A 5,779-nucleotide genomic window follows, 5' to 3' on the forward strand; every position below is an offset into this window, starting at 1 on the left:
CCACCAATCAGTTTGTACATACCTTGACATCTCTTTAATATATGCAGGAATGTTTAGTCACAAGGTTTGCTTTAACATAACAGTGCTCTAAATGGGTCACATTCAGTACGGTGTGTGCATGTGTGCAGTAACACATCCATTCAAATGCTTAACATTCACATAAATGCTTTCCTAGTTAAATCATAAGGACATTTGCACATCTCAGTATATTAAAGCAGCAACATTTAAGGAAAGAGGACAGGAAAATTTGTGCACTTCTGACTTGCTAGAGCAGGGGTGTCAAACTTGCAACATCATGTGACGTGTCGCGACATCGCCAGCTATGGGGTGGGTGTGCTTTTGCTATGATGTATCTGGCCCGCGGACCGGCAATTTGACACCCCTGTGCTAGAGCAAAATGTTCTCTAAGCCTTACATAGACAATTGACTGAAATGCTTTGCCAAGAATAATTGGAAACTGCTTAAAGGTAACCCAAAGTTACATTCAACAAGCTTAACTAATGGGATGCATCATACAAGTCCTAGTTGTTTTAATGTAATTTGTTGAATAAGCCATAATCTATTGGGTTCACACATGTGATAAACCAAAACTATTTGAGCCATGCTATCTATGAACCTGTGTAATCTAGGAGCTAGACTGTTAAAGACTATTTGGATCCAGGTTTCTGCTAGTTGTACAGTGAAGCTTGTCACTCACTTTTCTCACTTCCTACTTGATTCACAAGGTTAAAAGTAGAACAGAAGGATATATCTTAGCGAGATTCCAGAGCAGATCAAGATACAATAAAACTAATAGTACAATAACAAAACCCTTTAGATGTCTCAAAAATATAATAAGTGTACAAGTATGTACAAATTACATTCCCAAACATGTCCAACAGAGAAATCCCATTGAAATTTCAGAGAATAAAATACAAAGGCAAAAAAGAGAAGCAATTGATAGACTGATCCTCTCTATGTATATTTCAAAACTCATTATTTATGAAAATTCCCAAAGTGATTACAGATCTAATAACAATCTGAATAAAAAGCAGCACATTGAAAACAACTATTAAAGGGAGTTAATGGCTATGGAAAAGCAATTTTAAGAGGTGGATTTTGTAAAATATACCCATGATGGGTATTGAAAAGAAGAAATTATTTTATAAGATAGATGCCAGCATGGAAAATGTTCTCCATTATATTGCTATGAAGTAGTAGTTTGTAACCCTTCCCCCAAAGAAGCTGAGAAAAAATAATTTATTGAAATAATCTGTTCTAGAATTGTGCCCACTGGGTGTAATCAATGAGTTCTTCTCAGTCTTCTCTGAGTCCAAACAAAAGAAATATTGATATAAATACAAAAATTAATATTTGTAGTGATATAAATATAAAAATATAATGAGGGTGAAGGTTCATTCTCCGAGCTTGTAGGTTGGTTTCCAAACATTTCGTTACCAGGCTAGTAACATCTTCAGTGGAATTTAGGGGATGTCAATGTCAGTGTTCTTCTGTTTATAAGGACTTCAGGTGTGGGTGTGTTCAGTGAAAGTCTTGTGATGGGTCTTCTGATGGGTCAATGTGAGTGAGTCTTGTGATGGGTCTTGTGATGGGTAGGTTAAGTCAAGTCAAGGTCATTGGGAGACAAACTGATGGTGAGGTTCTTGTGTGGATTGGTTGAGGGTTGGTGCTATTTCTGGTTGGCTATGTGGTTGATCTGGATTCTGAGGGGTTTGTAGACTGGTTGTAGGTCAATGTGTCTGTTGATGGAATTGCTTGTGGAGTGCCAGGCTTTGATGAACTCATGAGTGTGACAGGTAGTAGCGTGGCTGATGATTTTTGTGTTACTCCAAGTGAACTGGTGCTGTTTGTGTCAGTGTGGGTAGAGATTAAGGATTTGGGATTGTGGTGTTTGACTGCCAGCCAGTGTTCATGGATACTGGTTTTTAATTGATGTGATATTTGTCCCACATAGAATGCAATGGTTACAGTTGATTTGGTAGATTACATTGTTTCTTTCATCCTTCTGTAGCTTGTCTTTGGTTCTGATAATTCCTGGTGGAGTTGGCTGTGGGTTTGTGAGCTATTGCTATTCCTAAAGGTTGAAGAATTCTGGCTGTGATTTTCAACACCCCTTTTGTGTATGGTAGGGTTAGTTTTTGTATGATATTTGGCTGTGTGGTGTGTTGTGGTTTGGGTGCTGTGTGTTGGAATACAAAGTTTTTTGGATAGCCGTTATGGAGAAAGACATCAAGTAGCTGTTTTTCTTCTGCTTTTCTTAGTGTTGTGGTGCTGCAGTGTGTCCTGGCCCTTCTGAAGAGGGTTTGGACACAGCTTTTTTATGTGCGATGGGGTGGTTGCTTGCGAAGCTGAGGATCTGGTCTGTGTGCATATGTTTGCGGTAGACACAGGTTTCCAGTTTTCCGTTGTTTAATCTCCTTATGTCAATTTTGAGGAATGGGAGTCTGTTGTCTGTTTCCTCATGTGAACCTGATCCCAGGGAATATGTTATTGAGTAGGTGGTATGTTTCTTCAATTGGGAGAATTTGCTGACGACGAAGGTGTCATTGATGTAGCGTGTCCAGAATTTTAGTTAGATGGTGGGTAGAGCTATGGATTCGAGTCACTGCATGACTTCTTCTGCTATTAGGCCTGATATGGGTAGTCCCATCAGGATACCTTGTACTTGCTTGTAGATTTTCCCATTGAACTTGAAGTATGAGATGAGGCATAAATCCAGGAGTTTCTGTGGACATGGAGTGTTCTGTAGTGGCATCATCTTTGTGTGTATGGTGTTTAGTGAGTAGGTGATTTGTCGTTTGTTTAGCCAGGTCGATCTCAATTGAGACAAAAAGAGTGGTGACATCAAAAGAGACCATAATTTCTTCCTTGTTGATCTTGGTGTGTTTAATGCATTGAAGAAATTGTTCTGGGGAGTTTATTGAGTGGGTTGAGTTGTTGACCAGGTATCTGAGTTTCCTCTGCAGGGTTTTTGCTAGTTTGTACATTGGTGTTTCAGATAGAGATACAATTGGGTGTAAGGGGATCACGTTCTTGTGTATTTTGGGGAGTCCGTAGAATCTGGGTCTGGAGGAGTCTTATGGTTGCATGTGCTTTCTCTCTAGTGGTGTTAGCTGTTTTTCTTTTTCCATTTTTCTTAGGGTGTCTTTTATTTTGTTCTCTAGCTGTTTTGTCAGATCATTGTGGATTATTTGGTAGGTGTTGGTGTCATTGAGAGGGTTGCTGATGTAATCATTTTTGCCCATTACTACCATTAGTCTGCCTTTGTGTGCCGGTAGGATGACAATGCCTTCATCTTATTTCAGTGTCTTTAGTGCTCTCTTTTCCTTTTGCATGAGTGTTTTGTTTTGTCTGTTGCATTGCATGTTGGGAATGATTCTTTGTCTGATGTCTTCTTGTGTTTCTTAGTCCAGGTGGTATATTTATAGAATGGATTCGAGATTGGCAAGGAATTCAATGGGGTAAGCATCTTTATAGTTGAAATTGAGGCCATGTGTGAGGATTGTCTTTTTGTCATCAGATAGAGGTCTGCTGGATAGATTTCTGATCCATGGTTCTGAGTTGTCATCTTGTGATTTTGGGGTGATGGTATTGAGTTTCTCTTGTAGTGAGTTGCATTTGTGGGTTTCTATTTTGTTGGCATTCTGTGGATCATGCATTCTAAGGTGTCTGTCAGGTCTTGTCTGATGGAGTTGAGGCATGTGGTTTTTTTGTTCATCAATGATGTGTTGGTATTTTTCCAGGCAGTTGTGGGCATCAGAGATCATTAATCAAAGCTTTTTGTGCCCATTTTGGAAGGCCAGTTTCCATGCTTGAGGGTGGTTGATCGGTAGTGTATGATTTTTGGGGTTGTTTGTTTATATATATATACTGTATGCTTATTTGATTATTATGAGCCTCCTTGAATCACTGAGAGTTAAACAGCATACAAGTTTAATATATTGTATTAGTATTCATATACTACTCTGATTAGTATTAGAGTAGTATAGTGTATAATGTAGCATGATGATTTTCAATTATTTAAGACAATATAGTAAGAGTAATTTTATATATTCAATTATTTAATCAATGAAATAATGTTTAAATTTTAGAATAATTGTAGATTTTCTGTGTATTCATTGGTATTTAATTTTCCAGTCACTACGCACTTTTTAATTAAATCATTTGTTTGTCCCTTATGTTTTAAAATAAATAATGCAAAAAAATTTCAAACATTGATTAAAAAAAATATTTACAAAAAATCCAGATCTGCAATATTGAAGTTAGTTTTTAGAGTGTTCAAAATGAATAATATATTTCATTTTAATTATTAATATGTAGTTAATATTTATGGGGTTGTGTTTAAAACAGAGCAAAATTAGTTTGCAGCAATATTGTCAATCAGTCCAGGTTGACTTTATTTTCTGCTTTTCATTGTATTAACTGTATTATCCAGTTGCCAGTCAATTTGTTCTGCCTATTTTAATCACTTTTATAATACCTTGACATTTTCTTTTAGGGAAGAGCATGCAAAATGATGTATTGGTCTGGAAGGAAGAGTGGTATCGCTTTTACCTTCATCATCCTCATCATTTCTGCTAAATCTCAGGTTTATTGGGGTATAATCTCTCAACAGATTGTGTAATAAACCAATTTGTATCAGAAATGATTGGCTGAAGAATTCACATATTATCCATGTTCTTACATGGAAGAGTCTGAAGGGACTGGGTGAAAACTAGGAGAAAATGTAGGCAGAGCTTGAGTTGTATTGTTTCTTAGCATTCAGACTTTGAAGAAGTAGTCAAGTCAAGTCAAATCAAAATCCTTTATTATGATAAATGACCAGATGTAGGAAGAAGTTATCATCCTGTAAGGCCAAATACTATTTGTTCTCCATGAGGTTACTTCACAAAGACCATAGGTACGTAAAGCAAGAGTGTGCTTTATGAATTAAATCTCTCTTGTGGGTACCAGACCCCTTCAAGTTCACATTGCTTGAATTTGGCAGAAAGCAATTGAACAATGGTGATACTGATTTCCATGTATATTTTTTATTCCATTTCAAAATCAACTTCTTGTGCAAATTGCAATCTTTAACAATATAAACACAATATATTTCATAAAATCTCAATGGCATCAGCACTGTAGAAATTTCCTTTTTAGTACCATACTGTAAAAAGAAAAATATTCATCAGGGTCCAGTCCAAGCTGGGAATAAACAACATGGCGACTGCTTTAGAAAGAAGGTTGTAGTTTATTGAAGAGGAGACCCAGACAGAAAGATGGCTCTGGAAAAAACTGACCACATGTAGTAGGGAGTGGTGGATTTTTATACCTTCTTGGGTTTTTGTTTGGAGTTGTTCCTGTGGCATGAACTTTGACCTGAGTCTGAGTGTGCCTTTCTGGTATTCTGATGGTGGTGGGTTAATCCTATTATGTCCCAAAGGTCATATCCTGCTTCCCTGGGCTGTGGCTAATGACTGTTTGATTATTTGGTGTGTGGGATTGTTGATTCTAGGGATCTTTCTTTCAAATCCAAGCTTCCTGGCTCCAATCTTTTTGACAAGATTATCACATCTGCATTTCTGCAGACCTGGTTTCTGTTTGGGGCAGAGAGACTTGGGGGGGGGGGTTCTGCCTTTTTAAAGATCTTCTCCATTATTCCTTTGAGGAAATATATTTTGCCTTTTTAATATTTCCCAAAATATTTCTTTCTCTGGATTCTTCCCACAATACCATTATCAATATTTCTCTTTTTAACAGAGATGTTTGTGCTACAGGATTCAGGGACTAAAGATTT

Source organism: Protobothrops mucrosquamatus, unplaced genomic scaffold (assembly GCF_001527695.2).
Source record: "Protobothrops mucrosquamatus isolate PMUCROS unplaced genomic scaffold, P.Mucros_1.0 scaffold_253, whole genome shotgun sequence".
In the NCBI taxonomy this organism is placed as follows: Eukaryota; Metazoa; Chordata; class Lepidosauria; order Squamata; family Viperidae; genus Protobothrops; species Protobothrops mucrosquamatus.